The sequence below is a fragment of the Myiozetetes cayanensis genome, unplaced genomic scaffold, assembly GCF_022539395.1.
Source record: "Myiozetetes cayanensis isolate MyiCay16 unplaced genomic scaffold, myiCay2020 scf5-8, whole genome shotgun sequence".
NCBI classification, from domain to species: Eukaryota; Metazoa; Chordata; class Aves; order Passeriformes; family Tyrannidae; genus Myiozetetes; species Myiozetetes cayanensis.
In genome coordinates, this window is record NW_026087742.1 from 95,204,756 (window position 1) to 95,226,131 (window position 21,376).

General features: G+C 39.3%; 1 protein-coding gene across 2 annotated transcripts in view; it reads right to left on the reverse strand.

Moving 5' to 3' along the window:
- Window positions 1-13,662, reverse strand: part of NLGN4X (neuroligin 4 X-linked) — a 171,883-nt gene extending 158,221 nt beyond the window's left edge. For both annotated transcript variants that reach the window (XM_050333857.1, XM_050333855.1), the window contains exon 1: window positions 13,282-13,662. The gene's annotated coding sequence lies outside the window, so the exon portion shown is untranslated. The remainder of the gene's footprint in view (window positions 1-13,281) is intronic.
- Window positions 13,663-21,376: the final 7,714 nt, after the last annotated feature.

Consider the following 21,376-nt stretch of genomic DNA (forward strand, 5'->3'; position numbering starts at 1 on the left):
TGAGTATTCTACATTGCATTTTGCCAAGCCCCAAAAATTCAGCCACATCTCAACTGTCTTTCCGCTTAGCAAAACTTGCAAAGGAATAAGAGATGATAGTCTGAGTCCTTAAACTCAGCCACAGTAAAACATATCTGTTATAATTACTTCAAATAGATGCTATGCCAATTATATTTTTTTCACCCCTTTTAAATTCAGAATAATTGAAAATCCTATAAAACTCCTCCACGCATTTTTCAAAAGATGTCTCACACAGAATGTAATTGGAGGTAACCAGAATATAAAATACTCTCTTTCTTTCATACACCATGATCTGCATACATTGTAACTGGGTAGTTTCTATTTTTTATGTATAAATAAAACCACTGAATGACTGTGTTGCGTAGAAGAATGAAATTTCTTGACACCAGTAACCCACAACAAACTGTGAGAATCTTGCCAGCATGCCAAAGTTCAAAAAAGACTACAGTCTGATGGTTAAGGCTTCTGATATGTACAACAATCTCAAATTAAGGCTAGATACTAAACTATCAATGGCATTCAAGCATATCAGACATCCAACAATCCCACAACTTCATTATGGAAAATGTGTTTGAAAATGATACAAATGATCAAACATTGAGAACTGTAGGCCAGGAAAAGAGTAGTCCTATATCTTAAAAGGAGACCTACATATAAACAAAAATAACAATAAAGTCCAGTTGTAAGGGACCTTTGCTTCAGAAATAACACGGGTGTCTTAGACAAGGCCTTAGAACAACAGGAAAGCTAAAGCATAAAATCTATGGAACAGTGTAAACTGACCAAGATCAAATTTCACCTGGTCAAATTCATTTATTCCTTAATCACACGTGCTTAATCTCATGCTGAAGAAAACCTTAAAAGGGTGAATTTCACCCAAAAGTCTTAACTGTTCCTATAAATTGCATTGAGAGACTAGAATAATTAGTTTGCACACAACTGTCTACAGTTTAAAAGCAGATCTCTGGTATGCAAGATAAACCAACCCAGGGGGGACTCAAGGAAGTCAGCATATACTTTCAATAATCATACTAGACATCAGTTAATCTGGTCAGCACCTGATAATATCTAGACTGAAGGATGAGTAACAAATATTCATTTTTGTTACATTTTGTCATAGTTACAGCCAAAATGGACTGCATTTCCAAGAGATTCAGAACTAGGATTTTCAGTGGCATCTGAGCTGAACTAGTAGTATAAAGACCTGATTTATGAAGGGCACTGGCAGACAGACAGAGCCCTCACTGATCTGACAGAGACATCTTTGAGAGAGAGACATACTCATTTACTAGTAGGGAAATCACTGAAATCCAAAGGTTGTTGGTGCCTCACACCAAAGTCATCTTAACTGAACCAGGTGTAGAAAAAAAGAAGTGTGAAATTTTTGTCATATAGTTCAGGACATGTGAGTAAGAAATTATTATCTATAACATGTGGACCTAAAAATAAAATGCATTCTCCTGTGTAATACATGCAATAGGTAGTTGACAAACATATTTAAACACGGCCTGAGCACATATACAGTTCACAGTGGGAAAAGAGTAGCAGCCCTGTAAGGATCTTTCATCAACCACTAATGAGTTAGGAATATCGTAAAATGAAGAAGAGGGTCTGTGGTTCTTTTTCATCAGAACAGTCCAGAATCAACAGTGTCACAATTTCTCAGCTTCTTCAGTTTGCATCAGCCAACCTCTAAGAATAATTAGTCTGAGACATCCAGCCACTGAATAACTGATCTCATGGTCTAAAGTAGTTACTTGGACCATTAAGAAATTTTTGCTTTCTTCAAATGCATAGCTCTCTCAGGAAAGAAAATTGAGGCTAGGATTAAAAATCTGATGAGAAAAATCTGCCAATGTTGGGAATAGTTTGAAAGACTGGATTAGTCAGTAACCAGATCAAGAAATTCTGTGAGCATTGCTGTTTGCCACTGCAAAAGCCAAGATCATCAAGGATAACACTGTACTCCCTGATGTGGTCCCTCAGCTTCTAATGAATTTAGCCATCTGATTATGCAGCATCATTCCTCAAAGTAGAGTCTTCTGAACGTGGCATTTCTGGGAACAGCACCAAAATATGACAGCAGTAACTGTATGCCTTGTTAATGCCTGTGGCTAGATTTTGTATTTTGGAATACCTTGAGGCACTGGGTAATGTAGATATTGGGAAATGCTTGTGATGATTTACAAAGTCATAGTGCATCTAAATGTACCATGGCAATTACTGTTTGATAAATGACGCAGTCTTAGGAAGAGAGGACACCCTTCCTTCCAAAGCATCCATTATGAAGTAACTGAAGTTATAAGGGATACAAAGTCACCTCATACTTGCAAACAGTGTACAAACTGTTTATATGAATATAGCAAAACAAAAAGTAAATTCTAGGGTTTTGCCTTAAAATATCACTATAAAGTTTAAAAGTAATACAACGGCATAGACAAAGTCTGGATTTTTCATCTTCATCTAATCTATTTTTTTCTTTCTTTTTTTTCTTTTTTCTTTTTTTTTTTTTTTTTTTTTTGGTGGAGTAGTGTTTATGTTTTTGGAAATAAAGGCAAAATATTGTTCTAAAGAAACCTGAATTCTTCAGCCAAACTTTTTATCACTTTCCTCTAGAAAAATAGTTCTGGGCTGAGATATCTCGTTACATAAAATTAGGTGCTTATTTATTCATAAAAAGTATGTACTATAAATAGTGAATCCTGGTGTGTGTCAGAGCAGAAAAAAAAATTGGTGTAAAGTAATAAAGAATGTTGGAATTAAGTTTTTTCCCTCCATTTCATTTTTCTTCCTTCTGCACATGAAACTTCTACCTGTCTAAACAAACAGTCTGAGCACATACTGGAAATTACCATTTCCACTTTACTTTAAATTCTAATAAAATATAATCCTACATAGCAAGAATCATCTAAAAGGAACAAATAAACTTAAAATATAAACGTATCTCAAAATCACTTAAGTTCTAAGCCTATTTACACATAGTAAAATGTGTGCCATGTTCAAGAATCCCATTTTCACCACCTCCTGTCATTCACCTCTATCCTTGTCTTAACTTTTCAGTGACAGTGTCAAGAAGGTTAATGCAGTTACATGAATTTGTGATGGACCATTTCACTCACATTCACTAGGGCAAACATATATAGCTGGTAGGTAAACAATTTACTCCACAGTGAACAAGTTCTTCTTAGCTGAAAAGAGGTCTCTGCCAAATTAATACATTAAATGATGAGATGTTAGCTGCAAAAGGAGGGGGAAAATCCTGAAACCTGACTATCTTTTTTTAAAGCACTAAATACTTCTAGACACTCAGATATTAGTCACAGTGTCACTGAAGAAAATGGTATAAACCAATGCAAAAATAGTGTTAATGAAATCTTAGTCACATTTATAATCTTTTAAATATGCAGCTCACAGAAAGTGAAGAAAAACTTCTCTTAAAATTTGTGTTGTATGCATTATGTCCATTTTATATTTATATCTATAGCAGAAGGTTACTTATTAAGAACATGAAAGGCTAGTACTCTGCATTCTCTGAGGAAAAATTGTATTTCAAGCTAAGCAGAGTATACTAATTCTATTTTGCTTTAAAAAGTGATCAGAGAAAAGTTTTGGAACTATGGAATATAACTTAGATACGAAGTAATGGTACAGCAGCAACCGCACACTCTTTATTAACTATTACATTAATATCTTTTGAGTGATGTATATGAGTAGGATGAAGATCCATTTTACTCTAATTTTCTTCCCCTCTCCCTCCATGTACCAGTGACAGAACCATTAAAACCCACATAGTTTGTTAAGCCTCACTTTATATAATCCCAGGTAAATTTCTCCACATTCTACATGCACTTCTGTGCAAGAATAGTTTCTCTGAAGAACTGTAGATTAATAGTAAAATTTGCCATGTGGGGAAAAGCAAGCAAACAAATAAAAGCACATGAACCAACGAACATCACTAGAAATGGGAAAAAAACCACAACAAACCACAAACCACAAACAAAACAAAACAAAACAAAACAAAAAAGGTAAACAAAAAAACCCCCATACCCAAAAAAGCCATGTATTTGAAATGAAATTAAAAATATGATTCATTATGATTTGTAGGGAAAAAAGTATATTAAAAAAAAACAACCAAGCATTCCTAAATACTTTATTGGGACAAAAATATTTTAAAATGTTATTCAGAAGAAAATAGACCTTGTTTCAAAGAATACAATATAGATTCCTACAGAGTGATGATGATACTAAGAATCATACTTTTCCCTTGACCCTTAACTTCTATTGAATTGCAACCCCTCAGACTAAACCAAACCCTCATGTCCAAAAACATCACCTCCTCTTGTAAATCCACCTTGACTCATATCCTGCTACTATAAATTCTCCACAATATAGTATTTGAACTGCCAGTCCTCTTACTGCTACACTCTCTATGCTCTTGTATGTCTACTATCTCTCTGTGCTATAATATTCTTTTTCTATGAAAGTTCATCATGTTAATCTGCCTTTGAAACTGGTCATCTGTCTGCAACTCTTTGCATTTCTGCAGACAGACTATGATGGGTCTCTTGAGTCAATAGCAAGAGAAAGGAAATGCCCCACCAAGTTAGGGATGATCAATACGAGAGGGAGAGGTTGGGTCATTTAGGAAGCATCCTCATCTTGCACAGGGCAAAAAGTAAGAACTAGAATATGCAGTCTCCTCATCTTGAACATAAATATGCTTAGTGCTTAGCTTTTGGGCCTTAGAGGTAGAAGTTGTCTTACAAATGCTATCATTACTGTTAAGAAACTCATTAATTTTCTCTTCCAAAATGAGACTGGACCATTTCACTCCATCGTCATTATTGATATCTCAGGCTCCACACAGTATTTTCTCCAACTTTACACATTTTGGTTCCTCTTTAATAAACGAGTTCTAATTGGTTTCAGAAAGCAGGGAAGTATCAAGCCTAACCAAATCTCCACCCTTTAGGGCAAACAAAAACTGAAATCTACTAGAGAAGGATATTTCTATGAAGTGTTATTATGCAGTGATCATTAACTCATATACAAAATGCAGGAGTTATTTAGCTTTCCAATCTTACCTAGCTAACAGCTAAGAGAATTCAACACACTGCCAATATTACAATCGCTCCCATCTCCTGTCCTTTCTACAGCATTACTTATGTAACTTCTACATTTCTAATATAATTTGAATTGCCAGAACAAGAAATCCTTCACAAAAAGATCTCCTAATTCAGCATAACAGAACTGCTAATGCAAATCGCCCAAGAGATAATGTGGTTTTTACTTCAGCTATTGAAGCCATGGTCACCATATTGATCAGTATTACACCTTTATTAAGGCATGAATGGAAAAAATTTCATAGGCTCTGGGATGCTAACACAAATTGCTAAGTTACAGAAAAAGAAAAAACAGACAAGCAAACAAAAAAACCCTCTTGTGCAAAAAGAAGAAATAGAGAAAAGTAAAGATCCTAACTACATGCTCTAATGTCAGATTTCTCAAGCTAAAACTTTAATAGACAAGACAGATTTTGGCAGGAGGAAGATTAACTTGAATATCATATTTCCAAAGCCAACAGGGAAAGGAAAATACAAGGTTAATTGAAAATTACAACGTTAATATACATTTGCTACAGTATAGCGCAAAAGAGGATGGACCAGCTCTTCTAATGAAGAACTAGTTTTGCTTGTTCTTGCATGCACCTCCATGACCCTAACAACTCCATGTAAGAGTAATGGTACATGATAACTGCACCATTAACCCCCTGCATTTCAGTAACGTCGCACCTCTGTACCAGATCAGGGCAGATAAATCAATGCAGCACGCCTTTCACAATCCAACAGTGTAAAAATCTTACTGGTTCTTCCAGTTTTCTTTTTCTTTTTTAATGTAATAAAAGTTCCAGCTGGCCTGCATTATCATATTACTAAGGCATTGAATCTGTAACATCTACATGTAAAGGTGACATCAAAATAAACATGAAGTATTTATCTTTAAAAACTCTAACTCAAACACAGCTTTGCCTACAAGATCTTGAGAAAAAGACATAACAAATGTAAGTTTAAACAAAGCAATGTATTTTCTTAACAATTGTTAAACTTAGATCAAAGCAGTAACTCCACCTATCCTGCTCTACAACTTGTGCACCTGAACCAAAGCAAAATACTATGACAATGAGCATGAAATTAATATGCTAGCTCTTCCCTAAGGAGATCTCCTCCAGCTCCACGAGTAATTTCCAGTTATGCCAACTGCTATTATTTAATCTGTCAAAACCACTGGATCTACATCATCTGTCCCCAAATTCACCACCTGCACATTTGGAAACTACACATACCGAATATTTCTAATTCAGGCAGCAGACCTACTGCTGGCTGTGTTAATACAAATTCACAGCCTCAGGCACCACAGCTCATCTGTCCAGCTGTGCATAATTTGCAGAAAGTTCTACTTCCCCTCATGCCATTGTGTACTGAGAACTTACCTTTACTTTCATGCATATGATATAAAATGCAGCAGTCAGACATAATAGTAATTACATCGGCGATAGAGATACACTTGGCTTGGGAGACCACAGCAAACAAATCAGTGACTATGTATCTGACTATTGACTGGGAAGGAATACTGTGTCTGATGAATGTGTTGTCCTGAAGTGCTTCATTGAACCATCTGCACTAAAGTTTGGGTGAAGAATACATTTGATACAGCAATAACTCCCTTGTTGTTTCCTCTAGCTGTTGCTGTAATCTTTCTTCACACTTTGCCTAAGACATCCCATGAAATGCTGGTTTGAAGGCACTTTCATTAGCAGAACTTAATGGGAAGTTGGGAGGAGTCTTTTAAGCTCTGTGAATGACATTGCCATCTCTATGCAAATACTCCATACAGTTTTATCCAAATACTACTTACTCATAGGATCTGACCAAAAGCCTTTAGAAATTAACAGGAATCTTTGCACTGAATCCAACAAGACCTGATCGCACAACTTTAGTCTGTCAATGGTCTGTTTACCTTGGTCCTGTTACACAAGTCTTGTAGTGTTAATGGTTTATGCTACATCCAATAAGAAAATGAGTAAAAATGTGTTGTACATTAGACAACATGGTTTGTAGAGTGTCCTATATGAATAATATACTAATTTTGTTTATTTGAGAAGATAGATCGGGAAACATTCACAGTAGATCATAAACCAGAGAATCATATCTCAAAGCATAATATTTCTTATATCATTTCCAAGCAATTGTACAGGACCAAGTGCTCAAAGGATGTATTTCATGGAAAAGGGATATAGATTGTTGGAGTAAAGTAAATAAATAAAGAGAAAGGGAGGGGGGAAAGAAAGGTATCTATTTTCAGAGAAAGGATTTTTAAATGTGTGTCTTGGTAATTAAATTATTGATAAATTTTGAGTAATTCCTTGCTCTTTTTGATTGCAGAGTTCTGTGCAGTGTCTGCAAAAATCTTTTATTTGACAGAAGAAAAACTGTCAGCATATCTACTTTGAAGCATAAAATTTATGCAAAACTTAAAAATTAAGTCTTAAAATCGATGGTACAAAAGTCAGTACAAAATGAAGGTATAAAAATAAACACTAAGAATCTGATTTCAAAAGAGGTTATCAGCTTTTTCTCCGTTGGACAAATCTGTCCCCCATTTGGACAGATATGTTAGGGCTTTTGTATATCAAAAGTCAAAAGTGTGACATATAATGTAGTATTTGTTTATTGGAATAGAACAAATAGATATTTGGAGGTGATAACTGCAAAATCTTTTTAGAAATAAAAAACCTCACCAACAGAAGAGTTATTGAAGTCTGTCCACTTACATTCCTCCAGAGTTCAAAAGTGTAAAAGATACAGTGTTACAGAAAATATAACTAATTTATTTGAGCTCTCTCTATAGTATTTCTCTAGAATGTGTTTTTGGAAAGACTTGTTGGCATTAAACTATGCTTTCACTAAGGCTCTTAACTGACATTAAAACATCAAGAAACTTGATCACTAACCCGAATATGTCTGGCAACAATATCACAGGATCACCACATGATGGCACTGACCAAGGTGGCTGGTAAGTCCTAGGAAGACTATTAACTTGACAGCAACACACCGAGCTTGAAAATCTGTTCCTTCCAGATCTGCACTCGGCCTCTAGCCCATCAGGACATTACAGTAACAGACATTTCAAAATAATCAAGCCATTAGACCACTTCAATTAACAATTTGGGACACAAATCCTATTCATGATTGTCCTCTTCCATTTCTGGCTGTCCTAGACCTCCTCCTAATTGGCAATGACTACCTCCACTTGGAGGACAAATGAAAGGTCTTCCTCTAAACTCATCTGCATGGAGAAGCAGTAGGCTATCTGTTTTTGTCTACCGTGAAAAATATTGTTAGATGGAAGTTTGCTAACATCAAAATATGCCACTGCTTATTTACATTTGAAGTGGCTTAGCCTTAATGATCTGTGTAAATAAATCTCAAAAATACTTTAATTAAAAATAAATTCACACACAAGTAAATACAAATTTGTATTTATATTCATCCTATATTATGGAATCCTAAGAGTCACTGCAGAATTAGTAAGAAAGCCATTCATTTTCAAAGCTTACCTCTCTTGAAAAGCTCAGCCTCCCCATCAAGTTGCAAATCTCAGTTAGTACATAAATAACAGAAGACAGACAAGCGTGGAAAATCCTAACCAACCCTCCACTGAAGCTAGTCAGTGGCATACACTTCGTGAAATACGTCCTTTGACACTGAGTAGTGTGTGGGCTCAGCACAGAAGACAGACGAAAGAAAGAATCATACATTGTGACATCAGTGACTACAATTTATTTTTAGATTATTACAGTACAAATCTGAGCATTCCTAGCTAGTGATCGTTCCAGCATGTGGTAATGCATTCGGTTTGAATTAGCTGTGACACTGGTAAAGCCCCACCACAGATCTCACAGGATAAGCCAATGTTCTACAAGGGCTGCCTGTCTTCAGACCCTCACACGAACTATGCATAAAGTAACCTTTTTTCATACACAGCTTATTTCTAATGTCAAAATTCATCCCCATTAGTTTACATGGGTTAAAGAGGGATGAGCTTGCCACTTACATCTCCAGGATAATTTCCTACCTTTTAAATTCAACCACTGCAAACTGTCTATAAATCCTATCTTTCCATTTTCTATTCTCTACCCTTTCCTTCATTTTGAAGTTAAGAAAAGTTTATTACCATTGTACCCTATCTCATTGCCAAAAATTTCCCAAAAGTATTGTCAGTAAAACTTGTTCTTCCTCTTCTTCCTCTACAAGACAGTAAGATGTTTTTTCTCTTTTGTGTTTGGGGTTTTTTTATTGTTGTTTTATTATTATTCTTTCAAACCCCATCTGGGGACTACTAAAACAAATGCAATGAGAAGTGGAGAACTATTAAAAGGTGACAGAGTTGAGTACATAACCCTGTTACGTGTGAGGATAGAAATGGCTCACAGTATAAATGCTTTACAAACATTGCTTGAGAGCACCTGAGCTGAACTGTGATAGCTGCAGTTGGACATGAGATACTTATATTGATTTGTGCAGCTTGTATTTATGTTTTATTAGATTTTTTATTATTATTATTTCTTTAAAGAATTTCTTTAATTCAGTGCACACAACTAACCAATTTACTCATGTCAAGAAGAGATCTTGAATCCCAGTGACAAATCTTCAAGCGACAGAATGACTAAATTATATGCTGGTTAGAGCATGATGCTTATTCCTGTCCTACCCAGGTGGAGCTGTTCTTTACACTGTGTGATTCAGCCATCAAATAGCAGCATGCGTGTTTGAAAGGCCAGGAGGAGGCTGTATTGAGAACCTGTCAAAAACAAATGTGCAAACCTCTATGTAGCAGTCACTAAATGTTGTTTGAATCGCTCTTTTGTTACAAAAAAAAAAAACAACCACAAATCCTTGTTTCTATACGATACCTTTAATACAAAGCTTCAGTTAAACAGGTTTTCTTTCTGCCTCTTGCCTTCATCTCTACATGACAGGCCTTCAGCTGAAGGATACTATTAAGATTGACATTTTTATCAAATGTAAAAATTTTCAGGTGAATGATCTGCCCAAGAACATAGGATCAGCTAAAAAGATACAGCATTTGTAAGAATACAAAATATCTAGGATAGTATGGCATCTCCAATAAACCTACCAGTTTTATCACTTGTCCTAATTTAATATAGTTGGTCTATTTCATTCATGCTATGAGGTTTGGTTTTGTTTGCTTGCATCGTGATGCCTTTACAACAAATTACAATGATCATTGTGCTTTGCTGATCAAGAAAAAAAATTGGGAATTTTTGACTTCACAGTCTACATGTATGCACATGTGTGCACGGCATTTTAAAATAATAGTGGGAAAGTGGTCATTCCCTCCAGAAACACAGAAGAAAGAAAACACATTTTCTTACCTATGTGAATGTATTCCAGTACAGACCAAAACTAAGGGTCAGCAAATTCAATTTTTAAAAAAAAGGGGAAAAAAAGGATTCAAATTAGCTTTGAATTAGCTTGGTCCTCTTGAGGACCACAATGTTTTGGATGTCAAACTGAATTTCAGTTTTAGTATCTGGTACAACTTAATAGGTTGCAGTTCCACACAACACACCAATGACAACTGGATCTGTATAATACACAGGCATATCAGAGCAATAACAGCTACATATTTATACACAAAGGAACAATAATTTCAAGATTGTATAAATGAGGTCAAAATCAAATTTCTTTTTCTATTATTCTGATAAAATTACATATAACCATAGATACTGCTGTTTTGAGTAACCAAAAACTATGACATTTTCACGTTCTCAGACTAATGATTCATTAGAATATGATTCATAAGACAATACATGCAACTCTCTACTCTGTAAGAGGTACCTTAATGCACATCTATATAGGGGTCACCTATATAGAACCCTACAAAGATATTGACAGAACATAAAATGCATATTTTTAAGTAAATGAAAAGAAAATGCAAGGTTCATTTGACACATGAAATCAGCTCACTTTTAAAAAGCAAAGCCATGCTTTAACCTAGGAATTATAACCAATGGAAATAATTACTTCTTAGGCTGACAGTTGATTTCTTTAGTGTTAACAGAGGATTTATACATCTAATAATTAATAAACCTAATTTTTTCCCAAAAAACATGAACTACTGCCCTTTCATTTATGAGATCTTTATATTAACAGTTGAACTTACGTTTTTAGAGGAGAAAAAGATCAGTGATTTCCATTTTGGCCTAACTGCACGTAGATTCCTCCAATTAAGAACTGTTTTCTAATCACCTACTTCTCAAGACATGGATGTACACTCCCAACATTAGTAATTTAAAACCAAAAATCAAACTAGAATATTAGCACTGTTTGCTTTCAACTCTTATCAAACATGGCTAAAGAGGTGTTTTGGGTTTTTTTGGGGGAGAGGATTTTTTTTTTTTTGGTGGTGGTGGTGTGTTTTTAGATACAAAACAACTAACCATATCTGTGCGTTTCAGCCATCCCTCCGACAGGCAGCACCTGCACAAAGCCCGTGCCCGCGGACAGCCGGACACAGGCACCCTGCACCGCAGCTCAGGTGCCGCCGTCCCCCCGGGCTTCACCGCCCGACCGAGCCTCCTTCGCAACCGGCTCTGCCGCTGGCCCGTTCTCCGCCTCCACTCCCGCAAGTTTTCCCAGCTCCTCGCTCCCCCCGCGCTCCCCTCAGGATCTCCGCTCTCCCGCGGCGGGCGCGGGACGGCCGCGCGGCGCTGCGGCGCGGGAGGCGGCGGGAGCGGCTGGAAGGGCCCGCACCGCCACCTGGCGGCCGCGCCCCGCCCCTGCCGCCGCCGCGGCCCCCGCGAACTTCGCTCCCCCCAGCGCCGGGCGCCCGAACCGGCCAAGTTTCCCGGCCGCGCCGCCATCTATTCTTAGCCCCGCTTCAGGCACGACGGCGGGACACCTGCCCCGCTCTCTCCCGCTGCCGCGGCCCCCGTCCCGCACCCTTCCGCAGCGGCTGCATCCGCGGCGATGTGTGCGGGGGCGGGAGGACGGAACGGTGGCCGCGGTGGGGCCGCCCCCGCTCCCCGGGTCGGTGCGGGGCTGCCATCGGCCTTTCCCCTGGGAAGGGGCAAAGCGCGGCGGCCCCCACCCCGCCCGCCCCAGCCCCAGCCCCAGCCCCAGCTTTGCAGAGAAGCCGATTTACTGCCGAGCTGGGGATGGAGGGGGGGAAGTGGGGGTGGGTGGCAGTGGTGCTTGTCTTTTTTTTTTCCCTTCTTTTCTTTTTCCCCCGCCCCCCGCCACCGCTCCGCGCACGCTGGCTCTCCCCAGTGCCAGTCCCCGCTCATCACGTGCGGAAGCCCATGCCCATCACAAAAGCGGGCATTTTACCCGTGCCCGGAAAGGAAAGAAAGAAAGAATGAAAAAGAAGAAAGGAGAAGGGGAAAAGGAAATTTAAAAAAAAAAAAAAGGAAGAAAGAAAACCCACCACGGAATAGCTCAAGCGAAAGCGGGTGAACCGCTTAATCCAAGAAGAGCAAAGATTTCCTCTAAGCAGCCGCCTCCCTTGTTCTCTCTCCACCCCCTCCCGGCCCCCACCGCGCCCGTCCCCGTCCTTTTGCTTTTTCGTGCTTGTGGTGTTGGCGAGGAAAGTGGTTAACCAAAAAACCTACGTGTTGGTTTTGTGTTTCCCTGAAAACCACAGGCGCACACAGAGCATGAGGTAGCGCTCCTGCCCCTCTCCGCGCTTGCAGGAAACTGTGGCTTTGCTCTTTCTCTCTCTGCCTATACTGCAGATATTTTTCCCTCCTCTCCTCCACACTCTTCTGTTTATTTGGCTGTAAGGCAGAGCTACTTTGTAAACATCTCACACAGAACCCCAGAGCCTTTCCAAATAGCTGATTGCAGCAAAATGCCTCCAAACAAATTATGGTGCAAAGGGGATAGAGGGGACGAGACCGAAGCAGGTAAAAAATAAATAAATTTGCATAAATATCGATATGTGACGAGATCGCGTATGATGGTGGAAATGTCAGAAAGAAAGTATCGCTTTATCATGATGGGAAAGTATAAGCACAGACGACTGCAGCAAACTGCTCGCCCTTTGCCAGAGTACCAACTGCAACACCTCTCCCTCTTTCCCCCACCCTCGCCGAAAAAAAAAAAAGGAGGGGGGTAGAAAAAGCAACAGAAAAAAAAATTAAAATGAACACTCAAACTGCAAATCCGGTACTCCTACCTTAACACTGGGATAGCTGCAGAAGCATAGGGGTCTTTTTTACACAGCCAGAATCTTTCAGGAAATCCTCTCGGGCTATCATGCAGCCAGGATTATTCACACAGGGCTCCTGCTCTCCTTTTTGGAATCCAACGCGATTGGCTTCTCCAAAGGAATGCAACGACCACGAAAAGGGGAAAAATTAAAAATAACAACAAGAAAGACAACAACACTGGATTTGAAGGAAACTCGTGTTCTCGGTTGTAAGCGACCTACATTCAGGCAGAAAATTCATTGCAATCAGTGCGAGAGGGAGAGTTGAGTCTGCGAGTAGGAGCCGTGATTGCCTATGCAGAGAGACCGAGCCGCGGAGAGACTGATCTGCAAGGCAAGGCGAGCTGGGAGAGGGAGATGGGGGGGAGAGGAGAGAGGGGAGGGGGGAGAGGTCCAGGCTGTACCAGGCGCTCTCCTCCCGCTATTGGACCAAACTGAATGAAATTCACAAAGCCGGCAGCCAATGGCTCCCCGCAGCCGGCCCCATCGCTACAGAAACCGCATCTCCATCCACAGCCCCCTGCGAAGGAGCGTCGCATCCCCGCGCGAAGCGGCGCTGGCGGAGCCGCTTTGGGGTCCGGGGGGCTGCACAGGTGGGCGCTGCGCACACGAAGGAGTGAAGGGGGTGTGTGTGTGTGTGAGTGGGTGTGCGCTCGGGGGTCACACAATTCAGGCTGTCGATCTCTCTACTCTATGATCATGTACAGCAAGTGCAGTGTTTGTTAACCCTTTGCAGCTGCAGTTTCTACAGCACCAGCCTGTTGTTACCATATTCACCTATGTGCGTTTTCATGGAGCTGACAGTATAATTGCACTCCAAGCAATGAAGCATTTTCTTCCTGTTCCACTTCCTCCCATACAAAAACAGCAAAGCAGACATTTGTCCATTGCCCAATCTCTGAATAGATTTTCTTTTTTTTTTTTTTTCAAGCAGACCAGTTATTTGATGTGTGTATTTTAATTAGCTAACTACTAAGCTAACTGATTGTCAAGTGTGAGGACTGAAGAGGGGGCCCTGTGGTTATTACTAAGTACTACAACACAGGGTCTCTGGTTTGCTTCTTGTGTATAGTTTCAGACTGAGGGCAGTGTAGCAAATATGTGCTCAGGACTCCAAGAGATATGCTATGTTTCACTCCACAGCATATTCCCCTGATCAGTTTAATAACAGCACTTAACACTGTCCAGGGTGCAAGACCCTGCACTGAGAACAGGTGGGGATTGGCTAAAGTCTCTGAGAACAAAGCAGAGAACAAAATAAGGGGATCTTGAAGATCTTTCCATAATTTGAAAGAAAAATCATATTCATACCTTGAGGAGACTTCCAGACACAAGAGTTGTGTTAGATTTCGTAAGCTGAGTCTTTGAGATTTTCAAATGCTTAAAAAAAATTATTTTAAATAAATAAATAAATAAATAAACCCTTCAGCTCCTTTTTATTAGATGTTTTGTTTCTATCCTCACGTCAGATCCTCAGAATAACGCAGATAGTGCTTTGTTTTCTCAAATCTGAATTCTTCCTGTGATACTGGGCTTATCAACCACTTCTATGCACTCCAGTTTCAAGTGGTAAAGGCATATATACTATCTGATTTAAAGATATCATCTAACAGACAACAGTAGGCCTGTTGTTTGTTCTTATATAGTGTTTTGTTATATAGTATGAAGGATACTTCATTCAGTGTCACTTAGGAAGTCATGTTTTGGTTTTAAATGTGGTAAATCTGAATACAGGTGTAATTCACTGACTGGAAAGGTTTTAAGCATTGCAATAGCTGCATTACACCGTAAACTTATTTGTCAGTAAAGTAATTACATTTATATTACTTAATTATATGTTTTGGCTTACTTATTTTAAGTGACTCTAGCAGCAGGTGTTCATGCAAGTGAATTTTACTGCTTTTGTTATTTTAATAACACACTCACAATGTGCAACCAATCATATTGCTTGACTGAGTGAATATTTTGACACATTTAGAAAAGATGTCATCTTGCACTGCCATCTGTCCCAAATTCTGCAGGACAGTCTTTATTTTGATGAGTATGTCATGCATTTTATAAGATAAATTTGGAAGGTATTAAAGTATGCACTAGTTAATCTGAGTAATGATCTTCCACCTGTGTTGTACTATCAGGAGGCAATTTGTTACAGGTTACCAAAGGATCATCTCTAATGTTTGCAATTAATGTTTGCAAATATGACTTAAATATTCTCAAACACAGCAATAAAAGCTAAACTTTCTCTAGATTCCACACAAATATGTGATCAAACAATTTAAGTCAAACGCATTTGGTCAGAACAGCAGAATGTACTTTCATCCTCTTACAACTTTCAAAAAACTAAATATACAATTGGAATCTGTGGCATATCTGTATCACTCTATTGCATATTTATAACACCAAGCAGGAGTCCAGGAGCAATCATTCAGAAAGAAGAATGCCACTTGCTATATAACACCATCACTTCTTACAAGGTCACATTGTATTCTAGTATTAACCCAACTTCACTTGTTTTACTGGGTTTGGCTGGGATAATTTTATTCATGGTAGTTAATATGGGGCTGTGTTTTGTGCTGGATTTGTACTGGAAACAGTGTTGATAACACAGGGATGTTTTAGTTGTTGCTGAGCAGTGCTTACACAGCATCAAGGCCTTTTCTGCTCCTTACCCCACACCACCAGTGAGCAGACTGGGGGTGCACAAGGAGCTGGGAAAGGACACAGCAAGGACAACTGATCCCAACTGACCAAAGGGATATCCCATGCTCAGCGTATAATGCTGGGGGAAGAAGAAGGAAGGGGCAGACATTTGGAGTGATGGCCTTTGTCTTCCAAAGTCACCACTATGTGTGATGGAGCTCGGCTTTTCTGGCTGAACACCTGCCACTATAGGAAGTGGTGAGTGAATTCCTTGTTTTGCTTTGCTTGCATGCGCAGCTTTTGCTCTATCTTTTAAAATATCTTTATCTCAGCCCATGAGTTTTCTCACTTTCATCTTTCTGATTCCACCCCCACCATCCTGATCAGGGAGTGAGCGAGCGGCTGCAAGGGGTTTAGTTCCGAATGGGGTTAAACCACAACACTTGTAAACAGTGAAATCTAAAGAAATGACAGTACATGACAGTCTGACTGAAGACAGTCCAAACTCTTCTGGGTTCCATCCAATGCATCTTCTTTCTGTGTCAGTCAAACTGAGGCATAATTTGGTCTACTGTGTCCAATCAATGTAAAATTTCCATGAGTTAATTTCTAAATCAGATAAAGCATGTTGCATACTAAGGCTTGAGGGGAGGGGAGGGGAGGAGGGGAGGGGAGGGGAGGGGAGGGAGGGGAGGGGAGGAAGGGAAGGGAAGGGAAGGGAAGGGAAGGGAAGGGAAGGGAAGGAAGGGAAGGGAAGGGAAGGGAAGGGAAGGGAAGGGAAGGGAAGGAAGGGAAGGGAAGGAAGGAAGGAAGGGAAGGGAAGGGAAGGGAAGGGAAGGGAAGGGAAGGGAAGGGAAGGGAAGGGGAAAAAGAAGAAAAGAAAGAAAAGAGGAGTCTTTCCATTTTGTTTGTCTCATTTGTTATTCATTCAAAAAAATTCGTATTCAAAATGAACTAAATGGAACTAAACCCAGCTGGCAGCTGGTCACTAGTGGATTCCCCAGGGCTCGGTATTGAGGCCAGACCTGTTTAATATCTTTATCAATGGTTTGGACAAGGGGATTGAGTGCATCCTCAGTACGTGTGCAGACGACACCAAGTTAGATAGGACTGTGGATCTGCTGAAGGGTAGGAAGGCTCTACAGAGGGTCCTGGACAAGCTGGATTGATGGGCTGGGGCCAATTTTATGAGGTTTCAATAAGGCAAAGTACTGGATCCTGCCCTTGGATACAATAACACCATGGAACTCTACAGCCTTGGGGAAGAGTGTATGAAGAGTTGCTTAACAGAAAGAGACTTGGACATGCTGAGTGACAGCTGGCTGGATATGAGCCAGCAGTGTGCCCAGGTAGCCAAGAAGGCAAATGGAATCTTGGCCCATATCAAGTACAGTGTGGCCAGCAGGACCAGGAAAATGACTGTCCTCCTGTACTCAGCACTGTGAGGCCACACCTTGAATCCTGTGTTCAGTTTTGGTTCCCTCACCTTCATTGAGGTGCTGAAGCATGTCCAAAGGAAGGCAACAAAGCTGATGAAGGGTCTAGAAAACATGTCCTGTGAGAAGTGGCTGAGGGAGTTGGTGATGTTTACTCTGGAGAAAAAGAGGGTTGGGAGAGACCTTATCACTCTGTCCAACTACCTGAAAGGAGGTTGTTTTGAGGTGGGAGTTGGTCTCTTCTGCCATGTCCCAAGTGAAAGGATGAGAGGAAATGGCCTTAAGTTGCACCAGGGGAGGTTCAGATTAGATGTTAGAAAAAAATCCTTTTCACTAAAAGACTGGTTTGGCATTGGAAAAAGCTGCCCAGGGAGGTGATGGAGTCACTGTCTCTGGAAGTGTTCAAGAGGTGTCTGGATGTGGCACTTGGGGATATGGTTTTATGATTATGATGGTGCTATGTTGACAGTTGGAATGGATGATCCTGAAGGTCTCTTTTAACCTTGCTGATTTGCTGTGATTGTGAGAGTGAAAATGCAAACTTGGAACAGGATAAGAGGGACTTTCTACAGTTGCTTAAACAGAAATTGATTCCTTAGCCCTCCCTGTTTTCTACTGGGTCTTCTTATTCCAATATTCATAATGCCAATGTACTTAAATTCCTTTTTATGCAAAGATGAGCCAGTATAGTCCTAGTACACTGTATGCAGTTGGAATGGTATGTTTCACGACCTTCAGGGTGCAAAAGGCTCATCTTCAGTGGACCAAAATCCAGAATGAATCTCAGACTCAGGTCACGATGAGTTCAATTCTGGCGTACAGGGGTGATGACATATAGCAGACACAGTTCTTTGTAAGACTCCAAGTAAATGAGAAGTGCAAAAGAAATTAATGCTGGACATAAAACATATGAAAAAGAAATAGAATAAATCCACCAGGTCCACCAAGTAAACAATAAGATCCAGATATTCTTTAAAATGAACATGCAGAAAATCAAGATTTCAGGATAATAGTAAATGTTTCTTAATTAAGTAGCCCCAAAATGCTGTTTATTAAATTTCAAGAAAGCAATTTGTTTCCTATATGGCTTATCTTCTTATGTGTTGCTGATAAAAGAAAAACTTGATCGATAACTATTTTCACAGAAAATTACACAAAGCAACAAAATTACAACCCAGAAAAATCACATCTATATTTTCAAATTCAAAACCTTTCATTTATAGTAAAATGAAGTGTTTCCTGCACTGCTGGCTCTGCTACATGCTAGATAAATCAAAAATACACTGTAGAGTCCCACCTGCATGGCCAATGAGATAATTTTGCAGTAGTGCACTGTGAGAACTACTACTTACTAGAGCTTCCCAAAGATAGGATGTTTGTCATGATACATGCCTTTTTAGTTATATTCTAATTGCATTCTCCTTAGAGTTTTCTACTAAAACTTATAGCGTTGTTTTCTCCTTCTGAAAAATGTCCAAACCCAAGATATTCTAGGTGTTGGTTATCTAGATAGTAGCAAAGAAAAATAACTTCACCCATTTAAGGGTTTTTTAGAGAACAAAATATAGGAATTTGTACTTAAACAACTTCTGAGTTATGTCATGGGTTTTCTCTGGGCTAATTTTTTCTCTCACCCCCCCCCACAATTGCTATAAGTTGAGAGAAGGTTTCTGCAGACAAAAGAGACCTGACTGGGGAGAATAATATTAAGATTTATTACTAGCAAAATAAAAACTAAAGAACTATATCTATAACAATTCTAATTAGGCAGAAGTACTATATATTTACAAAAATACACCTCCCCCTTTTGTATCAGTTTAGAAGGAGAAGCAGTTTCTGTTCTATTTCCGGAGCTCCAGGTCTTTTAAATAATTTTGCAGCACTCAAAAGTTCTTCTTCTATTATCTCTAGGACGACAACTCTGATTAGTCGCAGCTGGAACTGTTTCTCTTTCTCTCTCTCTTTTCTGTGTTGGCCTCAGATCTGGGCCTACCTCCTTCTGGGCTAAGACCAGAGGCTGGGGGTTACCCAGGCCCTGTAGGGTCTTCCATGGAACTTCACCACAGAGTCACAAGGGATAATGGCTTTTGAGTCTACCCCTGTTTCCTGTGGGGTCCCTTCCCACGAGAACTTTCCACTTTAAACTGCACGAGGCAGGTATAGACATTGACTTTAACAGAGCCAATATTTCAGTCCTGGAGAAATGCAAGCAGTTGCTGGGCTCTAGTCCTAGTTTTGTAAAGTCAAAGGTAGGATATACCATTAACATTATCCACTGAGATATTTCATATCATTTAGCCTAAGTGCTTCATGAGTTTGGTGTTTGGTTTGATTTCTTTTCTTGTTATTGCTTTGTTTTTCACAAAGCCATTTAGTTACTGTTGAACTAAAGCATATGAGTATATAGTATTTCTCACTGTGCAGATTCTACAATATGTGAGTAAATTTTACCAGTACATAATTACTCTTACTGTCAAAATCACATTCCTGGCTTGTAGCCTTACAAAATTGAACTTCACTTTGTTTTTTTCTATTAAGTTAAAGAACATTTTAGAATTACCTTCTTTTTTCAACTTACATACATTACAGATCATGATTAGTCAACCTTCTAACCTTATTGTTGAGATAATTAGGTTCTGTTTTGTTAGCCTCTTACTACAAGGCAGGCTTTTCAGACTATGATTCATCATTGTAAGGTTTTTCTCAACCTTCACTATTTATCAATATCTGTTTAGAAGTGTAAACTCTGAAATAGGGTTTGGAATTGTCACTGGAGTCATATTAATACAGTATTTTACTCTGAGCCCTCAGTTTTATTTTTACAAGGAGCACATTTGATCTTGCCCTCTACATGAGGTGAGAACTTGTGTTGCTGGTTACTAATCATAATTTCAATGCTTTCTGTTGGGGAGCCCAGCTGGTTCTGGGCTCTCAGTAAACTGAGATATTGAAGATGGAACTTCTTACACCTGGCAGAGGGTTAACCACGGACAGTAGGGCTGTGGCACAGTGGGTTTCCTGTAAGGAATGTCAGCCTATTGTGTTAGGACATGTGGCTGTATGTCCAATCATAAGTTGTTATGATAGTGCTAAACCAATGCTGTGTGTACATGTGTCACCCCAGAACTGTATAAAGGTAACTGCACTGTTGCAATAAAAAAGCTACTGGTATCCTGAAAACCATGTCGCCTTCCCGCCTCGACCACGACAGCTTTCTTTTTTTATTTACAAGAATGCATTGTCTCATCTCAGAGTGTGACCTATGTTCTCAGTTTTAATACAGATATTCTATAAAGAGATCAGTTTACAAGAGATGTCTTCTAACATCTGCAGAAAACAGTTTGGTTGTTCTTGATAATTTTTGCTGTTGAAAGATGGCACTTGTAAACTTTTCATGGATTTATTTAATGTTTCATTGAGAGCCTTACTAATATCTTACATGCTTAACCATAGCTGATTTTTTTTTCACAAGAAAAAGAGAATAATAATGCAAAGGCTAATACTTGTTGCATGAAGACCCTCCCTAAGTTATCAGTGTGCTTGTCTGAACTGAAAACTGATTTCTGGTTTTGCATGCCCTCTCTTTCCGTTGGTGATCATTCAAAACAATGTTCTTGCTTTTATCTAAACTAGACCTAATTAAGGAGTCACATCAACATCACAGTCAACATCTCTGTTGCCATTTTAGGTCTGTATCTCTGGAAGATGAAGAGGTCTTCTGTATTAGACATTATACAGCCTCTTTGAGTGCTATGGTATTAATATGATAAGTAGCTCCAAAAAAGCTCCTACCTCAGACAAACAGACAAAAAACATTCAAGAGTAAGCCTAATTATTCCCTATGCTATATAATCATCCCATTTTTAAGGGTTTATGTGGACAGATTTTGATTCAGTTTAATACTTTTGGGACAATTTCATGTACCATTCAAATAAACGCTGAAAGTGCAGTTTGCCCTACATACCCATGGAAATCTTGATTTGGTC